This window comes from Salmo salar, unplaced genomic scaffold, assembly GCF_905237065.1.
Source record: "Salmo salar unplaced genomic scaffold, Ssal_v3.1, whole genome shotgun sequence".
Lineage (NCBI taxonomy): Eukaryota > Metazoa > Chordata > Actinopteri > Salmoniformes > Salmonidae > Salmo > Salmo salar.
In genome coordinates, this window is record NW_025549364.1 from 7,501 (window position 1) to 35,000 (window position 27,500).

At 47.3% G+C, this 27,500-nt stretch overlaps 1 pseudogene; it reads right to left on the reverse strand.

Annotated features, from left to right (window-relative positions):
* Positions 1-27,500, reverse strand: part of LOC123736409 (DNA topoisomerase 3-alpha-like) — a 45,995-nt pseudogene that overhangs the window by 7,162 nt on the left and 11,333 nt on the right.

Consider the following 27,500-nt stretch of genomic DNA (forward strand, 5'->3'; position numbering starts at 1 on the left):
CCAGTCCCTTCCCCCCAGTACCTACCCTCCACCAGTCCCTTCCCCCCAGTACCTACCCTCCACCAGTCCCTTCCCCCCAGTACCTACCCTCCACCAGTCCCTTCCCCCAGTACCTACCCTCCACCAGTCCCTTCCCCCAGTACCTACCCTCCACCAGTCCCTTCCCCCCAGTACCTACCCTCCACCAGTCCCATCCCCCAGTACCTACCCTCCACCAGTCCCATCCCCAGTACCTACCCTCCACCAGTCCCTTCCCCCAGTACCTACCCTCCACCAGTCCCCCCAGTACCTACCCTCCACCAGTCCCTTCCCCCAGTACCTACCCTCCACCAGTCCCCCAGTACCTACCCTCCACCAGTCCCCCAGTACCTACCCTCCACCAGTCCCCCAGTACCTACCCTCCCCCAGTCCCCCCAGTACCTACCCTCCACCAGTCCCATCCCCAGTTCTCCTGGTAGAAACCTCTGATCAGCTGTTAGTCCCACGTACATACGGCTCTTTATGGTCTCAATGTGATCTGCGTGGGTAGCATCCGTACCTGTTAAAAAACACTGCAGTTACCCACAACACACTGCAGTTACCCACAACACACTGCAGTTACCCACAACACACTGCAGTTACCCACAACACACTGCAGTTACCCACAACACACTGCAGTTACCCACAACACACTGCAGTTACCTACTAACACACTGCATTTACCCACAACACACTGCATTTACCCACAACACACTGCATTTACCCACAACACACTGCATTTACCCACAACACACTGCATTTACCCACAACACACTGCAGTTACCCACAACACACTGCATTTACCCACTAACACATTGCAGTTACCCACGAACACATTGCAGTTACCCACAACACACTGCAGTTACCCACAACACACTGCAGTTACCCGCTAACACACTGCAGTTACCCGCTAACACACTGCAGTTACCCGCTAACACACTGCAGTTACCCACAACACACTGCAGTTACCCACTAACACACTGCAGTTACCCACAACACACTGCAGTTACCCACAACACACTGCAGTTACCCACAACACACTGCAGTTACCCATTAACACACTGCAGTTACCCACTAACACACTGCAGTTACCCACTAACACACTGTAGTTACCCACTAACACACTGCAGTTACCCACTAACACACTGCAGTTACCCACTAACACACTGCAGTTACCCACTAACACACTGCAGTTACCCACTAACACACTGCAGTTACCCACTAACACACTGCAGTTACCCACAACACACTGCAGTTACCCACAACACACTGCAGTTACCCACAACACACTGCAGTTAACCACTAACACACTGCAGTTACCCACTAACACACTGCAGTTACCCACTAACACACTGCAGTTACCCGCAACACACTGCAGTTACCCGCAACACACTGCAGTTACCCGCAACACACTGCAGTTACCCGCAACACACTGCAGTTACCCGCAACACACTGCAGTTACCCACTAACACACTGCAGTTACCCACTAACACACTGCAGTTACCCACTAACACACTGCAGTTACCCACTAACAGACTGCAGTTACCCACTAACAGACTGCAGTTACCCACTAACACACTGCAGTTACCCACTAACACACTGCAGTTACCCACTAACACACTGCAGTTACCCACTAACACACTGCAGTTACCCACTAACACACTGCAGTTAACCACTAACACACTGCAGTTACCCACTAACACACTGCAGTTACCCACTAACACACTGCAGTTACCCACTAACACACTGCAGTTACCCGCAACACACTGCAGTTACCCGCAACACACTGCAGTTACCCGCAACACACTGCAGTTACCCGCAACACACTGCAGTTACCCACAACACACTGCAGTTACCCACTAACACACTGCAGTTACCCACTAACACACTGCAGTTAACCGCTAACAGTTCCCCTGATAGTCAGCTGTGTGTGTGTATGTGTATATGTGTGTGTGTGTGTGTGTGTGTGTGTATGTGTGTGTGTGTGTGTCTGCGTGTGTGTCTGTGTGTGTGTGTGTGTGTGTGTGTGTGTGTGTGTGTGTGTGTGTATCTGTGTATGTGGGGTGTGTGTGTGTGTGTGTGTGTGTGTGTGTTGTGTGTGTGTGTGTGTGTGTGTGTGTGTGTGTGTGTGTGTGTGTGTGTGTGTGTGTGTGTCTGTTGTGTGTGTGTGTGTGTGTGTGTGTGTGTGTGTGTGTGTGTGTATATACCGATTCCGTGTTTCTCCATCAGTGATATGAGGTCTGCCTCTGTGAGGAGTTGAGGAGGAGAGGTCTGTCCATCCAACATCTCTATGGCTGATGGCTGAAACTGGCTTCCCTGTTCATACACTGGGATCACCTGCAACACACACACACACACACACACACACACACACACACACACACACACACACACACACACACACACACAATCAGATTAACAAACAAACATTACGTGGAGTCCCCCAGGGGATCACAGCGGGACCCTCATATATTCAACATGATGTGGAGTCCCCCAGGGGATCACAACGGGACCCTCATATATTCAACATGATGTGGAGTCCCCCAGGGGATCACAACGGGACCCTCATATATTCAACATGATGTGGAGTCCCCCAGGGGATCACAACGGGACCCTCATATATTCAACATGTTGTGGAGTCCCCCAGGGGATCGCAACGGGACCCTCATATATTCAACATGATGTGGAGTCCCCAGGGGATCAGCAACGGGACCCTCATATATTCAACATGATGTGGAGTCCCCCAGGGGATCACAGCGGGACCCTCATATATTCAACATGATGTGGAGTCCCCCAGGGGATCACAACGGGACCCTCATATATTCAACATGATGTGGAGTCCCCCAGGGGTTCACAGCGGGACCCTCATATATTCAACATGATGTGGAGTCCCCCAGGGGTTCACAGCGGGACCCTCATATATTCAACATGATGTGGAGTCCCCCAGGGGATCACAGCGGGACCCTCATATATTCAACATGATGTGGAGTCCCCCAGGGGATCACAGCGGGACCCTCATATATTCAACATGATGTGGAGTCCCCCAGGGGATCACAGCGGGACCCTCATATATTCAACATGATGTGGAGTCCCCCAGGGGATCGCAACGGGACCCTCATATATTCAACATGATGTGGAGTCCCCCAGGGGATCGCAACGGGACCCTCATATATTCAACATGATGTGGAGTCCCCCAGGGGATCAGCAACGGGACCCTCATATATTCAACATGATGTGGAGTCCCCCAGGGGATCACAACGGGACCCTCATATACTCAACATGATGTGGAGTCCCCCAGGGGATCGCAACGGGACCCTCATATACTCAACATGATGTGGAGTCCCCCAGGGGATCGCAACGGGACCCTCATATATTCAACATGATGTGGAGTCCCCCAGGGGATCACAACGGGACCCTCATATATTCAACATGATGTGGAGTCCCCCAGGGGATCACAACGGGACCCTCATATATTCAACATGATGTGGAGTCCCCCAGGGGATCACAACGGGACCCTCATATATTCAACATGATGTGGAGTCCCCCAGGGGATCACAACGGGACCCTCATATATTCAACATGATGTGGAGTCCCCCAGGGGTTCACAGCGGGACCCTCATATATTCAACATGATGTGGAGTCCCCCAGGGGATCACAACGGGACCCTCATATATTCAACATGATGTGGAGTCCCCCAGGGGATCACAACGGGACCCTCATATATTCAACATGATGTGGAGTCCCCCAGGGGATCACAACGGGACCCTCATATATTCAACATGATGTGGAGTCCCCCAGGGGTTCACAGCGGGACCCTCGTGGTAAATGACCCCCCCACCTTAGTGCTCCAGCGGTCGTAGGGGTACACGTCCAGGTAGTTCCTCCTGATGATCATGAGGCCGTTAGCGGAGAACCTCTCGTGAGCGATTTCCACCTCAACCACCGTTTCCTGCCCCACAGCATCAAGGGATACGCACGCCAGGAAGTGACGCACGATGAACTCATACACACGCTGCTCGTTGCCCTGGAGACAGAAAACACATTTCAGATCAAGCAACATAGCACTGTTTTACAGATCTAGCCAGGATAGTCCACTCAGCGACACTAACAGATCTAGCCAGGATAGTCCACTCAGTAACACTAACCGATCTAGCCAGGATAGTCCACTCAGTAACACTAACCGATCTAGCCAGGATAGTCCACTCAGTAACACTAACCGATCTAGCCAGGATAGTCCACTCAGTAACACTAACCGATCTAGCCAGGATAGTCCACTCAGTAACACTAACCGATCTAGCCAGGATAGTCCACTCAGTAACACTAACCGATCTAGCCAGGATAGTCCACTCAGTAACACTAACCGATCTAGCCAGGATTGTCCACTCAGTAACACTAACCGATCTAGCCAGGATTGTCCACTCAGTAACACTAACCGATCTAGCCGGGATAGTCCACTCAGTAACACTAACCGATCTAGCCGGGATAGTCCACTCAGTAACACTAACCGATCTAGCCGGGATAGTCCACTCAGTAACACTAACCGATCTAGCCAGGATAGTCCACTCAGTAACACTAACCGATCTAGCCGGGATAGTCCACTCAGTAACACTAACCGATCTAGCCAGGATAGTCCACTCAGTAACACTAACCGATCTAGCCAGGATAGTCCACTCAGTAACACTAACCGATCTAGCCAGGATAGTCCACTCAGTAACACTAACCGATCTAGCCGGGATAGTCCACTCAGTAACACTAACAGATCTAGCCAGGATAGTCCACTCAGTAACACTAACCGATCTAGCCAGGATAGTCCACTCAGTAACACTAACCGATCTAGCCAGGATAGTCCACTCAGTAACACTAACCGATCTAGCCAGGATAGTCCACTCAGTAACACTAACCGATCTAGCCAGGATAGTCCACTCAGTAACACTAACCGATCTAGCCAGGATAGTCCACTCAGTAACACTAACCGATCTAGCCAGGATAGTCCACTCAGTAACACTAACCGATCTAGCCAGGATAGTCCACTCAGTAACACTAACCGATCTAGCCAGGATAGTCCACTCAGTAACACTAACCGATCTAGCCAGGATAGTCCACTCAGTAACACTAACCGATCTAGCCAGGATAGTCCACTCAGTAACACTAACCGATCTAGCCAGGATAGTCCACTCAGTAACACTAACCGATCTAGCCAGGATAGTCCACTCAGTAACACTAACCGATCTAGCCAGGATTGTCCACTCAGTAACACTAACCGATCTAGCCAGGATAGTCCACTCAGTAACACTAACCGATCTAGCCAGGATAGTCCACTCAGTAACACTAACCGATCTAGCCAGGATAGTCCACTCAGTAACACTAACCGATCTAGCCGGGATAGTCCACTCAGTAACACTAACAGATCTAGCCGGGATAGTCCACTCAGTAACACTAACCGATCTAGCCGGGATAGTCCACTCAGTAACACTAACCGATCTAGCCAGGATAGTACACTCAGTAACACTAACCGATCTAGCCAGGATAGTCCACTCAGTAACACTAACCGATCTAGCCAGGATAGTCCACTCAGTAACACTAACCGATCTAGCCAGGATAGTCCACTCAGTAACACTAACAGATCTAGCCAGGATAGTACACTCAGTAACACTAACCGATCTAGCCAGGATAGTCCACTCAGTAACACTTACCGATCTAGCCAGGATAGTCCAGTCAGTGACACTAACCGATCTAGCCAGGATAGTCCACTCAGCGACACTAACCGATCTAGCCAGGATAGTCCACTCAGCGACACTAACCGATCTAGCCAGGATAGTCCACTCAGCGACACTAACAGATCTAGCCGGGATAGTCCACTCAGTGACACTAACCGATCTAGCCGGGATAGTCCACTCAGTAACACTAACCGATCTAGCCGGGATAGTCCACTCAGTAACACTAACCGATCTAGCCGGGATAGTCCACTCAGTAACACTAACCGATCTAGCCAGGATAGTCCACTCAGTAACACTAACCGATCTAGCCAGGATAGTCCACTCAGTAACACTAACCGATCTAGCCAGGATAGTCCACTCAGTAACACTAACCGATCTAGCCAGGATAGTCCACTCAGTAACACTAACCGATCTAGCCAGGATAGTCCACTCAGTAACACTAACCGATCTAGCCAGGATAGTCCACTCAGTAACACTAACCGATCTAGCCAGGATAGTCCACTCAGTAACACTAACCGATCTAGCCAGGATAGTCCACTCAGTAACACTAACCGATCTAGCCAGGATAGTCCACTCAGTAACACTAACCGATCTAGCCAGGATAGTCCACTCAGTAACACTAACCGATCTAGCCAGGATAGTCCACTCAGTAACACTAACCGATCTAGCCAGGATAGTCCACTCAGTAACACTTACCGATCTAGCCAGGATAGTCCACTCAGTAACACTAACCGATCTAGCCAGGATAGTCCACTCAGTAACACTAACCGATCTAGCCAGGATAGTCCACTCAGCAACACTAACCGATCTAGCCAGGATAGTCCACTCAGCGACACTAACAGATCTAGCCAGGATAGTCCACTCAGTAACACTAACCGATCTAGCCAGGATAGTCCACTCAGTAACACTAACCGATCTAGCCGGGATAGTCCACTCAGTAACACTAACCGATCTAGCCAGGATAGTCCACTCAGTAACACTAACCGATCTAGCCAGGATAGTCCACTCAGTAACACTAACCGATCTAGCCAGGATAGTCCACTCAGTAACACTAACCGATCTAGCCAGGATAGTCCACTCAGTGACACTAACCGATCTAGCCAGGATAGTCCACTCAGTGACACTTACCGATCTAGCCAGGATAGTCCAGTCAGCGACACTAACCGATCTAGCCAGGATAGTCCACTCAGCGACACTAACCGATCTAGCCAGGATAGTCCACTCAGCGACACTAACCGATCTAGCCGGGATAGTCCACTCAGCGACAATAACAGATCTAGCCGGGATAGTCCACTCAGTGACACTAACCGATCTAGCCGGGATAGTCCACTCAGTAACACTAACCGATCTAGCCGGGATAGTCCACTCAGTAACACTAACCGATCTAGCCGGGATAGTCCACTCAGTAACACTAACCGATCTAGCCGGGATAGTCCACTCAGTAACACTAACCGATCTAGCCGGGATAGTCCACTCAGTAACACTAACCGATCTAGCCAGGATAGTCCACTCAGTAACACTAACCGATCTAGCCAGGATAGTCCACTCAGTAACACTAACCGATCTAGCCAGGATAGTCCACTCAGTAACACTAACCGATCTAGCCAGGATAGTCCACTCAGTAACACTAACCGATCTAGCCAGGATAGTCCACTCAGTAACACTAACCCGATCTAGCCAGGATAGTCCACTCAGTAACACTAACCGATCTAGCCAGGATAGTCCACTCAGTAACACTAACCGATCTAGCCAGGATAGTCCACTCAGTAACACTAACCGATCTAGCCAGGATAGTCCACTCAGTAACACTAACCGATCTAGCCAGGATAGTCCACTCAGTAACACTAACCGATCTAGCCGGGATTGTCCACTCAGTAACACTAACCGATCTAGCCGGGATAGTCCACTCAGTAACACTAACCGATCTAGCCGGGATAGTCCACTCAGTAACACTAACCGATCTAGCCGGGATAGTCCACTCAGTAACACTAACCGATCTAGCCGGGATAGTCCACTCAGTAACACTAACCGATCTAGCCAGGATAGTCCACTCAGTAACACTAACCGATCTAGCCGGGATAGTCCACTCAGTAACACTAACCGATCTAGCCAGGATAGTCCACTCAGTAACACTAACCGATCTAGCCAGGATAGTCCACTCAGTAACACTAACCGATCTATCCAGGATAGTCCACTCAGTAACACTAACCGATCTAGCCAGGATAGTCCACTCAGTAACACTAACAGATCTAGCCAGGATAGTCCACTCAGTAACACTAACCGATCTAGCCAGGATAGTCCACTCAGTAACACTAACCGATCTAGCCAGGATAGTCCACTCAGTAACACTAACCGATCTAGCCAGGATAGTCCACTCAGTAACACTAACCGATCTAGCCAGGATAGTCCACTCAGTAACACTAACCGATCTAGCCAGGATAGTCCACTCAGTAACACTAACCGATCTAGCCAGGATAGTCCACTCAGTAACACTAACCGATCTAGCCAGGATAGTCCACTCAGTAACACTAACCGATCTAGCCAGGATAGTCCACTCAGTAACACTAACCGATCTAGCCAGGATAGTCCACTCAGTAACACTAACCGATCTAGCCAGGATAGTCCACTCAGTAACACTAACCGATCTAGCCAGGATAGTCCACTCAGTAACACTAACCGATCTAGCCAGGATAGTCCACTCAGTAACACTAACCGATCTAGCCAGGATTGTCCACTCAGTAACACTAACCGATCTAGCCAGGATAGTCCACTCAGTAACACTAACCGATCTAGCCAGGATAGTCCACTCAGTAACACTAACCGATCTAGCCAGGATAGTCCACTCAGTAACACTAACCGATCTAGCCGGGATAGTCCACTCAGTAACACTAACAGATCTAGCCGGGATAGTCCACTCAGTAACACTAACCGATCTAGCCGGGATAGTCCACTCAGTAACACTAACCGATCTAGCCAGGATAGTACACTCAGTAACACTAACCGATCTAGCCAGGATAGTCCACTCAGTAACACTAACAGATCTAGCCAGGATAGTACACTCAGTAACACTAACCGATCTAGCCAGGATAGTCCACTCAGTAACACTAACAGATCTAGCCAGGATAGTACACTCAGTAACACTAACCGATCTAGCCAGGATAGTCCACTCAGTAACACTTACCGATCTAGCCAGGATAGTCCAGTCAGTGACACTAACCGATCTAGCCAGGATAGTCCACTCAGCGACACTAACCGATCTAGCCAGGATAGTCCACTCAGCGACACTAACCGATCTAGCCAGGATAGTCCACTCAGCGACACTAACAGATCTAGCCGGGATAGTCCACTCAGTGACACTAACCGATCTAGCCGGGATAGTCCACTCAGTAACACTAACCGATCTAGCCGGGATAGTCCACTCAGTAACACTAACCGATCTAGCCGGGATAGTCCACTCAGTAACACTAACCGATCTAGCCAGGATAGTCCACTCAGTAACACTAACCGATCTAGCCAGGATAGTCCACTCAGTAACACTAACCGATCTAGCCAGGATAGTCCACTCAGTAACACTAACCGATCTAGCCAGGATAGTCCACTCAGTAACACTAACCGATCTAGCCAGGATAGTCCACTCAGTAACACTAACCGATCTAGCCAGGATAGTCCACTCAGTAACACTAACCGATCTAGCCAGGATAGTCCACTCAGTAACACTAACCGATCTAGCCAGGATAGTCCACTCAGTAACACTAACCGATCTAGCCAGGATAGTCCACTCAGTAACACTAACCGATCTAGCCAGGATAGTCCACTCAGTAACACTAACCGATCTAGCCAGGATAGTCCACTCAGTAACACTAACCGATCTAGCCAGGATAGTCCACTCAGTAACACTTACCGATCTAGCCAGGATAGTCCACTCAGTAACACTAACCGATCTAGCCAGGATAGTCCACTCAGTAACACTAACCGATCTAGCCAGGATAGTCCACTCAGTAACACTAACCGATCTAGCCAGGATAGTCCACTCAGCGACACTAACAGATCTAGCCAGGATAGTCCACTCAGTAACACTAACCGATCTAGCCAGGATAGTCCACTCAGTAACACTAACCGATCTAGCCGGGATAGTCCACTCAGTAACACTAACCGATCTAGCCAGGATAGTCCACTCAGTAACACTAACCGATCTAGCCAGGATAGTCCACTCAGTAACACTAACCGATCTAGCCAGGATAGTCCACTCAGTAACACTAACCGATCTAGCCAGGATAGTCCACTCAGTAACACTAACCGATCTAGCCAGGATAGTCCACTCAGTAACACTAACCGATCTAGCCAGGATTCCAGTGGGTCAGAAGTTTACATACACTAAGTTGGACTTCAAACTCAGTGCCACATTGCTTGACATCACAGGAAAATCTCTAGCTCTATATATATACCTGTAGTCTGTTGGAGTATATATATATATACCTGTAGTGTGTTGGTGTATATATATATATACCTGTAGTGTGTTGGTGTATATATATATATACCTGTAGTGTGTTGGTGTATATATATACCTGTAGTGTGTTGGTGTATATATATATATACCTGCAGTGTGTTGGTGTATATATATACCTGTAGTGTGTTGGTGTATATATATACCTGTAGTGTGTTGGTGTATATATATACCTGTAGTGTGTTGGTGTATATAGATATACCTGTAGTGTGTTGGTGTATATATATACCTGTAGTGTGTTGGTGTATATATATACCTGTAGTGTGTTGGTGTATATATATATACCTGTAGTGTGTATATATATATATATATATACCTGTAGTGTGTTGGTGTATATATATACCTGTAGTGTGTTGGTGTATATATATACCTGTAGTGTGTTGGTGTATATATATATACCTGTAGTGTGTTGGTGTATATATATATACCTGTAGTGTGTTGGTGTATATATATATACCTGTAGTGTGTTGGTGTATATATATATACCTGTAGTGTGTTGGTGTATATATATATACCTGTAGTGTGTTGGTGTATATATATATACCTGTAGTGTGTTGGTGTATATATATATATATACCTGTAGTGTGTTGGTGTATATATATATATATACCTGTAGTGTGTTGGTGTATATATATACACCTGTAGTGTGTATATATATATATACCTGTAGTGTGTTGGTGTATATATATACCTGTAGTGTGTTGGTGTATATATATACCTGTAGTGTGTTGGTGTATATATATACCTGTAGTGTGTTGGTGTATATATATATATACCTGTAGTGTGTTGGTGTATATATATTTTATACCTGTAGTGTGTTGGTGTATATATATATACCTGTAGTGTGTTGGTGTATATATATATATATATATATATACCTGTAGTGTGTTGGTGTATATATATATATATACCTGCAGTGTGTTGGTGTATATATATATATATATACCTGTAGTGTGTTGGTGTATATATATATACCTGTAGTGTGTTGGTGTATATATATATATATATACCTGTAGTGTGTTGGTGTATATATATACCTGTAGTGTGTTGGTGTATATATATACCTGTAGTGTGTTGGTGTATATATATACCTGTAGTGTGTTGGTGTATATATATACCTGTAGTGTGTTGGTGTATATATATATACCTGTAGTGTGTTGGTGTATATATATATATATATATACCTGTAGTGTGTTGGTGTATATATATATACCTGTAGTGTGTTGGTGTATATATATATACCTGTAGTGTGTTGGTGTATATATATATATATACCTGTAGTGTGTTGGTGTATATATATACACCTGTAGTGTGTATATATATATATACCTGTAGTGTGTTGGTGTATATATATACCTGTAGTGTGTTGGTGTATATATATACCTGTAGTGTGTTGGTGTATATATATACCTGTAGTGTGTTGGTGTATATATATATATACCTGTAGTGTGTTGGTGTATATATATTTTATACCTGTAGTGTGTTGGTGTATATATATATACCTGTAGTGTGTTGGTGTATATATATATATATATATATATACCTGTAGTGTGTTGGTGTATATATATATATATACCTGTAGTGTGTTGGTGTATATATATATACCTGTAGTGTGTTGGTGTATATATATATATATATACCTGTAGTGTGTTGGTGTATATATATATACCTGTAGTGTGTTGGTGTATATATATATATATATACCTGTAGTGTGTTGGTGTATATATATACCTGTAGTGTGTTGGTGTATATATATACCTGTAGTGTGTTGGTGTATATATATACCTGTAGTGTGTTGGTGTATATATATATACCTGTAGTGTGTTGGTGTATATATATATATATATATACCTGTAGTGTGTTGGTGTATATATATATACCTGTAGTGTGTTGGTGTATATATATATACCTGTAGTGTGTTGGTGTATATATATATATATATATACCTGTAGTGTGTTGGTGTATATATATATATATACCTGTAGTGTGTTGGTGTATATATATACCTGTAGTGTGTTGGTGTATATATATACCTGTAGTGTGTTGGTGTATATATATACCTGTAGTGTGTTGGTGTATATATATATATATACCTGTAGTGTGTTGGTGTATATATATATATATATACCTGTAGTGTGTTGGTGTATATATATACCTGTAGTGTGTTGGTGTATATATATATACCTGTAGTGTGTTGGTGTATATATATACCTGTAGTGTGTTGGTGTATATATATATATATATATACCTGTAGTGTGTTGGTGTATATATATATATATATACACCTGTAGTGTGTTGGTGTATATATATACCTGTAGTGTGTTGGTGTATATATATATATATATATACCTGTAGTGTGATGGTGTATATATATATATATATATACCTGTAGTGTGTATGTATATATATATATATACCTGTAGTGTGTTGGTGTATATATATATATACCTGTAGTGTGTTGGTGTATATATATATACCTGTAGTGTGTTGGTGTATATATATATACCTGTAGTGTGTTGGTGTATATATATATATACCTGTAGTGTGTTGGTGTATATATATATATACCTGTAGTGTGTTGGTGTATATATATATATATACCTGTAGTGTGTTGGTGTATATATATATATATACCTGTAGTGTGTTGGTGTATATATATATATATATACCTGCAGTGTGTTGGTGTATATATATACCTGTAGTGTGTTGGTGTATATATATACCTGTAGTGTGTTGGTGTATATATATACCTGTAGTGTGTTGGTGTATATATATATACCTGTAGTGTGTTGGTGTATATATATACCTGTAGTGTGTTGGTGTATATATATATACCTGTAGTGTGTTGGTGTATATATATATATACCTGTAGTGTGTTGGTGTATATATATATATATATATATATATACACCTGTAGTGTGTATATATATATATATACCTGTAGTGTGTTGGTGTATATATATATACCTGTAGTGTGTTGGTGTATATATATATACCTGTAGTGTGTTGGTGTATATATATATACCTGTAGTGTGTTGGTGTATATATATATATATATACCTGTAGTGTGTTGGTGTATATATATATACCTGTAGTGTGTTGGTGTATATATATACCTGTAGTGTGTTGGTGTATATATATATATACCTGTAGTGTGTTGGTGTATATATATATATACCTGTAGTGTGTTGGTGTATATATATACCTGTAGTGTGTTGGTGTATATATATATACATGTAGTGTGTTGGTGTATATATATACCTGTAGTGTGTTGGTGTATATATATATATACCTGTAGTGTGTTGGTGTATATATATATATATACCTGTAGTGTGTTGGTGTATATATATATATATATATATACCTGTAGTGTGTTGGTGTATATATATACCTGTAGTGTGTTGGTGTATATATATATATATATATACCTGTAGTGTGTTGGTGTATATATATATATATATACCTGTAGTGTGTTGGTGTATATATATATATATATATACCTGTAGTGTGTTGGTGTATATATATACCTGTAGTGTGTTGGTGTATATATATATACCTGTAGTGTGTTGGTGTATATATATATATATACCTGTAGTGTGTTGGTGTATATATATATATACCTGTAGTGTGTTGGTGTATATATATATACCTGTAGTGTGTTGGTGTATATATATATATATACCTGTAGTGTGTTGGTGTATATATATATATATACCTGTAGTGTGTTGGTGTATATATATACCTGTAGTGTGTTGGTGTATATATATATATATATACCTGTAGTGTGTTGGTGTATATATATATATATATACCTGTAGTGTGTTGGTGTATATATATATACCTGTAGTGTGTTGGTGTATATATATATACCTGTAGTGTGTTGGTGTATATATATATACCTGTAGTGTGTTGGTGTATATATATATATACCTGTAGTGTGTTGGTGTATATATATATATACCTGTAGTGTGTTGGTGTATATATATATACCTGTAGTGTGTTGGTGTATATATATATATATACCTGTAGTGTGATGGTGTATATATATATATATACCTGTAGTGTGTATGTATATATATATATACCTGTAGTGTGTTGGTGTATATATATATATATACCTGTAGTGTGTTGGTGTATATATATATACCTGTAGTGTGTTGGTGTATATATATATATACCTGTAGTGTGTTGGTGTATATATATATATATACCTGTAGTGTGTTGGTGTATATATATATATACCTGTAGTGTGTTGGTGTATATATATATATATATATACCTGTAGTGTGTTGGTGTATATATATATATACCTGTAGTGTGTTGGTGTATATATATATACCTGTAGTGTGTTGGTGTATATATATATATATACCTGTAGTGTGTTGGTGTATATATATATATATATATACCTGTAGTGTGTTGGTGTATATATATATATACCTGTAGTGTGTTGGTGTATATATATATACCTGTAGTGTGATGGTGTATATATATATATACCTGTAGTGTGATGGTGTATATATATATACCTGTAGTGTGATAGTGTATATATATATATACCTGTAGTGTGTATGTATATATATATATATATATATATATACCTGTAGTGTGTTGGTATATATATATATACCTGTAGTGTGTTGGTATATATATATATACCTGTAGTGTGTTGGTGTATATATATATATACCTGTAGTGTGATGGTGTATATATATATACCTGTAGTGTGATGGTGTATATATATATATACCTGTAGTGTGTTGGTGTATATATATATATACCTGTAGTGTGTTGGTGTATATATATATATATATATATACCTGTAGTGTGTTGGTGTATATATATATACCTGTAGTGTGTCGGTGTATATATATATACCTGTAGTGTGTTGGTGTATATATATACCTGTAGTGTGTTGGTATATATATATATACCTGTAGTGTGATGGTGTAAATATATATATACCTGTAGTGTGTATGTATATATATATATATATACCTGTAGTGTGTTGGTGTATATATATACCTGTAGTGTGTTGGTGTATATATATACCTGTAGTGTGTTGGTGTATATATATATATACCTGTAGTGTGTATGTATATATATATATATATATACCTGTAGTGTGTTGGTGTATATATATATACCTGTAGTGTGTTGGTGTATATATATATACCTGTAGTGTGTTGGTGTATATATATACCTGTAGTGTGTTGGTATATATATATATACCTGTAGTGTGTTGGTGTATATATATATATACCTGTAGTGTGATGGTGTATATATATATACCTGTAGTGTGATGGTGTATATATATATACCTGTAGTGTGTATGTATATATATATATATACCTGTAGTGTGCTGGTGTACTTGATGGGGTGTATAGGGGGATGAGCCTGATCTGTCTTGGTGCCCTGTCGTGGGTTGGGACCCCCTGGCTGCTCCATCACCCCTCTAGCGAAGGGCCCCCAGGCGGGGCTGTGTGTCTGATGCTCCACCAGGGGGCCCAGGGCCAGGTCCTTAGGAAACATGTTGGTCTCTGTCCGCGGATAACTGATTAACCTACACACACACACACACACACACACACACACACACACACACACACACACACACACACACACACACACACACACACACACACACACACACACACACACACACACACACACACACACACACAGAGAGAGAAAAATATTACCACACACTATCTCTACAACTGATGAACATACAGGGTAACTAGTTAACAGAAAGATGATTAAAAGCCTGGGGAACTTGTTAACAGTCCCCCGCTAACGTCCTCCGCTAACGTCCCCCGCTAACGTCCTCCGCTAACGTCCCCCCGCTAACGCCCCCGCTATCGTCCCCCGCTATCGTCCACCGCTAACGTCCCCGCTAACGCCCCCACTAACGTCCCACACTAACCACTAACGTCCCCCCACAACCGTCCCGCACTAACGCCCCCACTAACCACTAACGTCCCCCACTAACGCCCCCACTAACCACTAACGTCCCCCACTAACGTCCCCCACTAACGTCCTCCACTATCGTCCCCGCTAACGTCCCTCCACTAACGCCCCCACTAACCACTAACGCCCCCACTAACGTCCCCACTAACGTCCTCCACTAACGTCCCCCACTAACCACTAACGTCCCCACTAACGTCCCACACTAACCACTAACGTCCCCCACTAACGTCCCCCACTAACGTCCCCCCACTAACTAACGTCCTCCACTAACGTCCTCCACTAACGTCCCCCACTTACCACTAACGTCCCGCACTAACGTCCCCCACTAAAGTCCTCCACTAACCACTAACGTCCCCACTAACGCCCCCACTAACGACTAACGTCCTCCACTAACGTCCTCCACTAACGTCCCCCACTAACGTCCTCCACTAACGCCCCCACTAACGTCCTCCACTAACGTCCCCCACTAACCACTAACGTCCCCCACTAACGTCCCCCACTAACGTCCCCACTAACGTCCCCCACTAACCACTAACGTCCCCCACTAACGTCCCCCACTAACCACTAACATCCCCCACTAACGTCCCTCACTAACGTCCCCCACTAACGTCCCCCACTAACCACTAACGCCCCCACTAACGCCCCCACTAACCACTAACGTCCCCACTAACGTCCTCCACTAACGTTCCCCACTAACCACTAACGTCCCCCACTAACGTCCCCCACTAACGTCCTCCACTAACCACTAACGTCCCCCACTAACCACTAACGTCCCCCACTAACGTCCCCAAATAACGTCCTCCACTAACGCCCCCACTAACGCCCCCACTAACCACTAACGTCCTCCACTAACGTCCCCCACTAACCACTAACGTCCCCCACTAACGCCCCCACTAACCACTAACGTCCCCACTAACCACTAACGTCCCCACTAACGTCCCCACTAACGTCCCCACTAACCACTAACGTCCCCACTAACCACTAACGTCCCCCACTAACCACTAACGTCCTCCACTAACGTCCCCACTAACCACTAACGTCCTCCACTAACGTCCCCCACTAACCACTAACGTCCTCCACTAACGTCCCCCACTAACGACTAACGTCCCCCACTAACGTCCCCCACTAACCACTAACGCCCCCACTAACCACTAACGTCCCCACTAACGCCCCCCACTAACGTCCTCCACTAACGTCCCCCACTAACGTCCTCCACTAACGTCCCCACTAACCACTAACGTCCTCCACTAACGCCCCCACTAACCACTAACGCCCCCACTAACCACTAACGTCCCCCACTAACGTCCTCCACTAACCACTAACGTCCCCCACTAACGTCCCCACTAACGCCCCCACTAACCACTAACGTCCCCACTAACGCCCCCCACTAACGTCCTCCACTAACGTCCTCCACTAACGTCCCCCACTAACCACTAACGTCCCCCACTAACGTCCTCCACTAACGTCCTCCACTAACGTCCCCCACTAACGTCCCCCACTAACGTCCTCCACTAACGCCCCCACTAACGTCCCCCACTAACGTCCTCCACTAACGTCCCCCACTAACCACTAACGCCCCCACTAACGTCCCCCACTAACGTCCCCCACTAACCACTAACGTCCCCCACTAACGTCCTCCACTAACGTCCCCCACTAACCACTAACGTCCTCCACTAACGTCCCCCACTAACCACTAACGTCCTCAACTAACGCCCCCACTAACGTCCCCCACTAACGTCCCCCACTAACCAATAACGTCCTCCACTAACGTCCCCCACTAACGTCCTCCACTATCGTCCCCCACTAACGTCCCCCACTAACCACTAACGTCCCCCCACTAGGGTCAAGGGTTTAGGGAGTAGGGTCTAGGGCTTAGGGAGTAGGGTCTAGGGAGTAGGGTCTAGGGAGTAGGGTTTAGGGAGTAGGGTTTAGGGAGTAGGGTCTAGGGAGTAGGGTTTAGGGAGTAGGGTTTAGGGAGTAGGGTCTAGGGAGTAGGGTCTAGGGAGTAGGGTCTAGGGAGTAGGGTTTAGGGAGTAGGGTCTAGGGAGTAGGGTTTAGGGAGTAGGGTCTTGTGTGTAGTGAGTAGGGTCTAGGGTTTAGTGAGTAGGGTCTAGGGCTTAGGGTCTAGGGTTTAGGGAGTAGGGTTTAGGGTCTAGGGTCTAGGGTTTAGGGAGTAGGGTTTAGGGTCTAAGAAGTAGGGACTAGGGACTAGGGTTTAGGGTCTAAGGTTTAGGGACTAGGGTTTAGGGAGTAGGGTTTAGGGTCTAGGGTCTAGGGTTTAGGGTCTAGGGTTTAGGGACTAGGGTCTAGGGTTTAGGGAGTAGGGTTTAGGGACTAGGGTCTAGGGTTTAGGGTCTAGGGTCTAGGGTTTAGGGACTAGGGTTTAGGGACTAGGGTTTAGGGACTAGGGTTTAGGGACTAGGGTCTAGGGTTTAGGGAGTAGGGTTTAGGGACTAGGGTCTAGGGTTTAGGGTTTAGGGTCTAGGGTTTAGGGACTAGGGTCTAGGGTTTAGGGACTAGGGTCTAGGGTTTAGGGAGTAGGTTTTGGGACTAGGGACTAGGGTTTAGGGTCTAGGGTTTAGGGTTTAGGGTTTAGGGACTAGGGTTTAGGGTCTAGGGTTTAGGGAGTAGGGTTTAGGGACTAGGGTTTAGGGACTAGGGTTTAGGGACTAGGGTTTAGGGACTAGGGTCTAAGAAGTAGGGACTAGGGACTAGGGTTTAGGGTCTAAGAAGTAGGGACTAGGGACTAGGGTCTAGGGTTTAGGGTCTAGGGTTTAGGGTCTAGGGTTTAGGGACTAGGGTCTAGGGTTTAGGGTCTAGGGTTTAGGGACTAGGGTTTAGGGACTAGGGTTTAGGGACTAGGGTTTAGGGACTAGGGTTTAGGGAGTAGGGATTAGGGGAAACCCTCACCCCTGTGTGTATAGTTTCTCAGCGATCTTCATGGTCTCTTTGGCGCCGATTCTCAACTTCCTGGAAACCAGCTTCTCCATTTCCTATTGGACCAGACAACAACACAGGCAGACCATTGGTCAATAGACAGGAAGTGAGTGTGTGTCAGTGTGTTTATGGATAGATAGATAGATAGATAGATAGATAGATAGATAGATAGATAGATAGATAGATAGATAGATAGATAGATAGATAGATAGATAGATAGATAGATAGATAGATAGATAGATAGATAGATAGATAGATAGATAGATAGATAGATAGATAGATAGATAGATAGATAGATAGATAGATAGATAGATAGATAGATAGATAGATAGGGCGTATGGCCTCACCACTGTGTCCAGGGGCAGCGGCCTCCACTTGCTTTTGGGTTTACTGGTTACCGAGGTGACGGTTGCTATGGGATCCTAGGAATTCAGGTTATTACCCCATCATCATCATCATCTTCACTGTAGCAGTTAGATTAGTTCAATAAATCACCATCAAAATCTGGTGTAACTGGCATGCTGACTGTAGGAATGTCCACCAGAGCTGTTTTAAATGTTCATTTCTCTACTATAAGCCACCTCTAAACGTCTGACATTAGTAATAACCCCCCCCATCCTACCTCCATACAGACAGACCCCCCCTCCTACCCCCATACAGACCCCTCCTCCTACCTCCATACAGACAGACCCCCCCTCCTACCCCCATACAGACCCCTCCTCCTACCTCCATACAGACAGACCCCCCCTCCTACCCCCATACAGACCCCTCCTCCTACCTCCATACAGACAGACCCCCCTCCTACCCCCATACAGACCCCTCCTCCTACCTCCATACAGACAGACCCCCCCTCCTACCCCCATACAGACCCCTCCTCCTACCTCCATACAGACAGACCCCCCCTCCTACCCCCATACAGACCCCTACTCCTACCTCCATACAGACAGACCCCCCTCCTACCTCCATACAGATCTGGTAGACCACTAGACAGACAGACAGACCCCCCTCCTACCTCCATACAGATCTGGTAGACCACTAGACAGACAGACCCCCTCCTACCTCCATACAGATCTGGTAGACCACTAGACAGACAGACCCCCCTCCTACCTCCATACAGATCTGGTAGACCACTAGACAGACAGACCCCCCTCCTACCTCCATACAGATCTGGTAGACCACTAGACAGACAGACCCCCCTCCTACCTCCATACAGATCTGGTAGACCACTAGACAGACAGACAGACCCCCCTCCTACCTCCATACAGATCTGGTAGACCACTAGACAGACAGACCCCCCTCCTACCTCCATACAGATCTGGTAGACCACTAGACAGACAGACCCCCTCCTACCTCCATACAGATCTGGTAGACCACTAGACAGACAGACAGACCCCCCTCCTACCTCCATACAGATCTGGTAGACCACTAGACAGACAGACAGACCCCCTCCTACCTCCATACAGATCTGGTAGACCACTAGACAGACAGACAGACCCCCCTCCTACCTCCATACAGATCTGGTAGACCACTAGACAGACAGACCCCCCTCCTACCTCCATACAGATCTGGTAGACCACTAGACAGACAGACCCCCCTCCTACCTCCATACAGATCTGGTAGACCACTAGACAGACAGACCCCCCTCCTACCTCCATACAGATCTGGTAGACCACTAGACAGACAGACAGACCCCCCTCCTACCTCCATACAGATCTGGTAGACCACTAGACAGACAGACAGACCCCCCTCCTACCTCCATACAGATCTGGTAGACCACTAGACAGACAGACAGACCCCCTCCTACCTCCATACAGATCTGGTAGACCACTAGACAGACAGACCCCCCTCCTACCTCCATACAGATCTGGTAGACCACTAGACAGACAGACCCCCCTCCTACCTCCATACAGATCTGGTAGACCACTAGACAGACAGACCCCCCCTCCTACCTCCATACAGATCTGGTAGACCACTAGACAGACAGACCCCCTCCTACCTCCATACAGATCTGGTAGACCACTAGACAGACAGACCCCCCTCCTACCTCCATACAGATCTGGTAGACCACTAGACAGACAGACCCCCCTCCTACCTCCATACAGATCTGGTAGACCACTAGACAGACAGACCCCCCTCCTACCTCCATACAGATCTGGTAGACCACTAGACAGACAGACAGACACCCCCTCCTACCTCCATACAGATCTGGTAGACCACTAGACAGACAGACCCCCCTCCTACCTCCATACAGATCTGGTAGACCACTAGACAGACAGACAGACCCCCCTCCTACCTCCATACAGATCTGGTAGACCACTAGACAGACAGACCCCCCTCCTACCTCCATACAGATCTGGTAGACCACTAGACAGACAGACCCCCCTCCTACCTCCATACAGATCTGGTAGACCACTAGACAGACAGACCCCCCCTCCTACCTCCATACAGATCTGGTAGACCACTAGACAGACAGACCCCCCTCCTACCTCCATACAGATCTGGTAGACCACTAGACAGACAGACCCCCCTCCTACCTCCATACAGATCTGGTAGACCACTAACAGACAGACAGACAGACCCCCCTCCTACCTCCATACAGATCTGGTAGACCACTAGACAGACAGACCCCCTCCTACCTCCATACAGATCTGGTAGACCACTAGACAGACAGACCCCCCTCCTACCTCCATACAGATCTGGTAGACCACTAGACAGACAGACCCCCTCCTACCTCCATACAGATCTGGTAGACCACTAGACAGACAGACCCCCTCCTACCTCCATACAGATCTGGTAGACCACTAGACAGACAGACAGACCCCCTCCTACCTCCATACAGATCTGGTAGACCACTAGACAGACAGACCCCCCTCCTACCTCCATACAGATCTGGTAGACCACTAGACAGACAGACAGACCCCCTCCTACCTCCATACAGATCTGGTAGACCACTAGACACAGACCCCCTCCTACCTCCATACAGATCTGGTAGACCACTAGACAGACAGACCCCCCTCCTACCTCCATACAGATCTGGTAGACCACTAGACAGACAGACCCCCCTCCTACCTCCATACAGATCTGGTAGACCACTAGACAGACAGACCCCCCTCCTACCTCCATACAGATCTGGTAGACCACTAGACAGACAGACCCCCCTCCTACCTCCATACAGATCTGGTAGACCACTAGACAGACAGACCCCCCTCCTACCTCCATACAGATCTGGTAGACCACTAGACAGACAGACCCCCCTCCTACCTCCATACAGATCTGGTAGACCACTAGACAGACAGACCCCCCTCCTACCTCCATACAGATCTGGTAGACCACTAGACAGACAGACCCCCTCCTACCTCCATACAGATCTGGTAGACCACTAGACAGACAGACAGACCCCTCCTACCTCCATACAGATCTGGTAGACCACTAGACAGACAGACAGACCCCCTCCTACCTCCATACAGATCTGGTAGACCACTAGACAGACAGACCCCCCTCCTACCTCCATACAGATCTGGTAGACCACTAGACAGACAGACCCCCCTCCTACCTCCATACAGATCTGGTAGACCACTAGACAGACAGACCCCCTCCTACCTCCATACAGATCTGGTAGACCACTAGACAGACAGACCCCCCCTCCTACCTCCATACAGATCTGGTAGACCACTAGACAGACAGACCCCCCTCCTACCTCCATACAGATCTGGTAGACCACTAGACAGACAGACCCCCCCTCCTACCTCCATACAGATCTGGTAGACCACTAGACAGACAGACCCCCCTCCTACCTCCATACAGATCTGGTAGACCACTAGACAGACAGACCCCCTCCTACCTCCATACAGATCTGGTAGACCACTAGACAGACAGACCCCCCTCCTACCTCCATACAGATCTGGTAGACCACTAGACAGACAGACCCCCTCCTACCTCCATACAGATCTGGTAGACCACTAGACAGACAGACCCCCCTCCTACCTCCATACAGATCTGGTAGACCACTAGACAGACAGACCCCCTCCTACCTCCATACAGATCTGGTAGACCACTAGACAGACAGACCCCCCTCCTACCTCCATACAGATCTGGTAGACCACTAGACAGACAGACCCCCCTCCTACCTCCATACAGATCTGGTAGACCACTAGACAGACAGACCCCCCTCCTACCTCCATACAGATCTGGTAGACCACTAGACAGACAGACCCCCCTCCTACCTCCATACAGATCTGGTAGACCACTAGACAGACAGACCCCCTCCTACCTCCATACAGATCTGGTAGACCACTAGACAGACAGACCCCCCTCCTACCTCCATACAGATCTGGTAGACCACTAGACAGACAGACAGACCCCCCTCCTACCTCCATACAGATCTGGTAGACCACTAGACAGACAGACCCCCTCCTACCTCCATACAGATCTGGTAGACCACTAGACAGACAGACCCCCTCCTACCTCCATACAGATCTGGTAGACCACTAGACAGACAGACAGACCCCCCTCCTACCTCCATACAGATCTGGTAGACCACTAGACAGACAGACAGCCCCCTCCTACCTCCATACAGATCTGGTAGACCACTAGACAGACAGACCCCCCTCCTACCTCCATACAGATCTGGTAGACCACTAGACAGACAGACCCCCCTCCTACCTCCATACAGATCTGGTAGACCACTAGACAGACAGACCCCCCTCCTACCTCCATACAGATCTGGTAGACCACTAGACAGACAGACCCCCCTCCTACCTCCATACAGATCTGGTAGACCACTAGACAGACAGACCCCCCTCCTACCTCCATACAGATCTGGTAGACCACTAGACAGACAGACAGACCCCCCTCCTACCTCCATACAGATCTGGTAGACCACTAGACAGACAGACCCCCCTCCTACCTCCATACAGATCTGGTAGACCACTAGACAGACAGACAGACCCCCCTCCTACCTCCATACAGATCTGGTAGACCACTAGACAGACAGACCCCCTCCTACCTCCATACAGATCTGGTAGACCACTAGACAGACAGACCCCCCTCCTACCTCCATACAGATCTGGTAGACCACTAGACAGACAGACCCCCTCCTACCTCCATACAGATCTGGTAGACCACTAGACAGACAGACCCCCCTCCTACCTCCATACAGATCTGGTAGACCACTAGACAGACAGACCCCCCTCCTACCTCCATACAGATCTGGTAGACCACTAGACAGACAGACAGACCCCCCTCCTACCTCCATACAGATCTGGTAGACCACTAGACAGACAGACCCCCCTCCTACCTCCATACAGATCTGGTAGACCACTAGACAGACAGACCCCCCTCCTACCTCCATACAGATCTGGTAGACCACTAGACAGACAGACCCCCCTCCTACCTCCATACAGATCTGGTAGACCACTAGACAGACAGACCCCCCTCCTACCTCCATACAGATCTGGTAGACCACTAGACAGACAGACAGACCCCCCTCCTACCTCCATACAGATCTGGTAGACCACTAGACAGACAGACCCCCCTCCTACCTCCATACAGATCTGGTAGACCACTAGACAGACAGACAGACCCCCTCCTACCTCCATACAGATCTGGTAGACCACTAGACAGACAGACCCCCCTCCTACCTCCATACAGATCTGGTAGACCACTAGACAGACAGACCCCCTCCTACCTCCATACAGATCTGGTAGACCACTAGACAGACAGACCCCCCTCCTACCTCCATACAGATCTGGTAGACCACTAGACAGACAGACCCCCCTCCTACCTCCATACAGATCTGGTAGACCACTAGACAGACAGACCCCCCTCCTACCTCCATACAGATCTGGTAGACCACTAGACAGACAGACCCCCTCCTACCTCCATACAGATCTGGTAGACCACTAGACAGACAGACCCCCCTCCTACCTCCATACAGATCTGGTAGACCACTAGACAGACAGACCCCCCTCCTACCTCCATACAGATCTGGTAGACCACTAGACAGACAGACCCCCCTCCTACCTCCATACAGATCTGGTAGACCACTAGACAGACAGACAGACCCTCCTACCTCCATACAGATCTGGTAGACCACTAGACAGACAGACAGACCCCCCTCCTACCTCCATACAGATCTGGTAGACCACTAGACAGACAGACCCCCCTCCTACCTCCATACAGATCTGGTAGACCACTAGACAGACAGACCCCCCTCCTACCTCCATACAGATCTGGTAGACCACTAGACAGACAGACCCCCCTCCTACCTCCATACAGATCTGGTAGACCACTAGACAGACAGACCCCCTCCTACCTCCATACAGATCTGGTAGACCACTAGACAGACAGACCCCCCTCCTACCTCCATACAGATCTGGTAGACCACTAGACAGACAGACCCCCCTCCTACCTCCATACAGATCTGGTAGACCACTAGACAGACAGACCCCCCTCCTACCTCCATACAGATCTGGTAGACCACTAGACAGACAGACCCCCCTCCTACCTCCATACAGATCTGGTAGACCACTAGACAGACAGACCCCCCTCCTACCTCCATACAGATCTGGTAGACCACTAGACAGACAGACCCCCCTCCTACCTCCATACAGATCTGGTAGACCACTAGACAGACAGACCCCCCTCCTACCTCCATACAGATCTGGTAGACCACTAGACAGACAGACCCCCCTCCTACCTCCATACAGATCTGGTAGACCACTAGACAGACAGACCCCCCTCCTACCTCCATACAGATCTGGTAGACCACTAGACAGACAGACCCCCCTCCTACCTCCATACAGATCTGGTAGACCACTAGACAGACAGACCCCCCCTCCTACCTCCATACAGATCTGGTAGACCACTAGACAGACAGACCCCCCTCCTACCTCCATACAGATCTGGTAGACCACTAGACAGACAGACCCCCCTCCTACCTCCATACAGATCTGGTAGACCACTAGACAGACAGACCCCCCCTCCTACCTCCATACAGATCTGGTAGACCACTAGACAGACAGACAGACCCCCTCCTACCTCCATACAGATCTGGTAGACCACTAGACAGACAGACCCCCCTCCTACCTCCATACAGATCTGGTAGACCACTAGACAGACAGACCCCCCTCCTACCTCCATACAGATCTGGTAGACCACTAGACAGACAGACAGACCCCCTCCTACCTCCATACAGATCTGGTAGACCACTAGACAGACAGACAGACCCCCTCCTACCTCCATACAGATCTGGTAGACCACTAGACAGACAGACAGACCCCCCTCCTACCTCCATACAGATCTGGTAGACCACTAGACAGACAGACCCCCTCCTACCTCCATACAGATCTGGTAGACCACTAGACAGACAGACCCCCCTCCTACCTCCATACAGATCTGGTAGACCACTAGACAGACAGACCCCCTCCTACCTCCATACAGATCTGGTAGACCACTAGACAGACAGACCCCCCTCCTACCTCCATACAGATCTGGTAGACCACTAGACAGACAGACCCCCCTCCTACCTCCATACAGATCTGGTAGACCACTAGACAGACAGACCCCCTCCTACCTCCATACAGATCTGGTAGACCACTAGACAGACAGACCCCCCTCCTACCTCCATACAGATCTGGTAGACCACTAGACAGACAGACCCCCCTCCTACCTCCATACAGATCTGGTAGACCACTAGACAGACAGACCCCCCTCCTACCTCCATACAGATCTGGTAGACCACTAGACAGACAGACCCCCCTCCTACCTCCATACAGATCTGGTAGACCACTAGACAGACAGACCCCCTCCTACCTCCATACAGATCTGGTAGACCACTAGACAGACAGACCCCCTCCTACCTCCATACAGATCTGGTAGACCACTAGACAGACAGACAGACCCCTCCTACCTCCATACAGATCTGGTAGACCACTAGACAGACAGACAGACCCCCCTCCTACCTCCATACAGATCTGGTAGACCACTAGACAGACAGACCCCCTCCTACCTCCATACAGATCTGGTAGACCACTAGACAGACAGACCCCCCTCCTACCTCCATACAGATCTGGTAGACCACTAGACAGACAGACCCCCCTCCTACCTCCATACAGATCTGGTAGACCACTAGACAGACAGACCCCCTCCTACCTCCATACAGATCTGGTAGACCACTAGACAGACAGACCCCCCCTCCTACCTCCATACAGATCTGGTAGACCACTAGACAGACAGACCCCCCTCCTACCTCCATACAGATCTGGTAGACCACTAGACAGACAGACCCCCCTCCTACCTCCATACAGATCTGGTAGACCACTAGACAGACAGACCCCCTCCTACCTCCATACAGA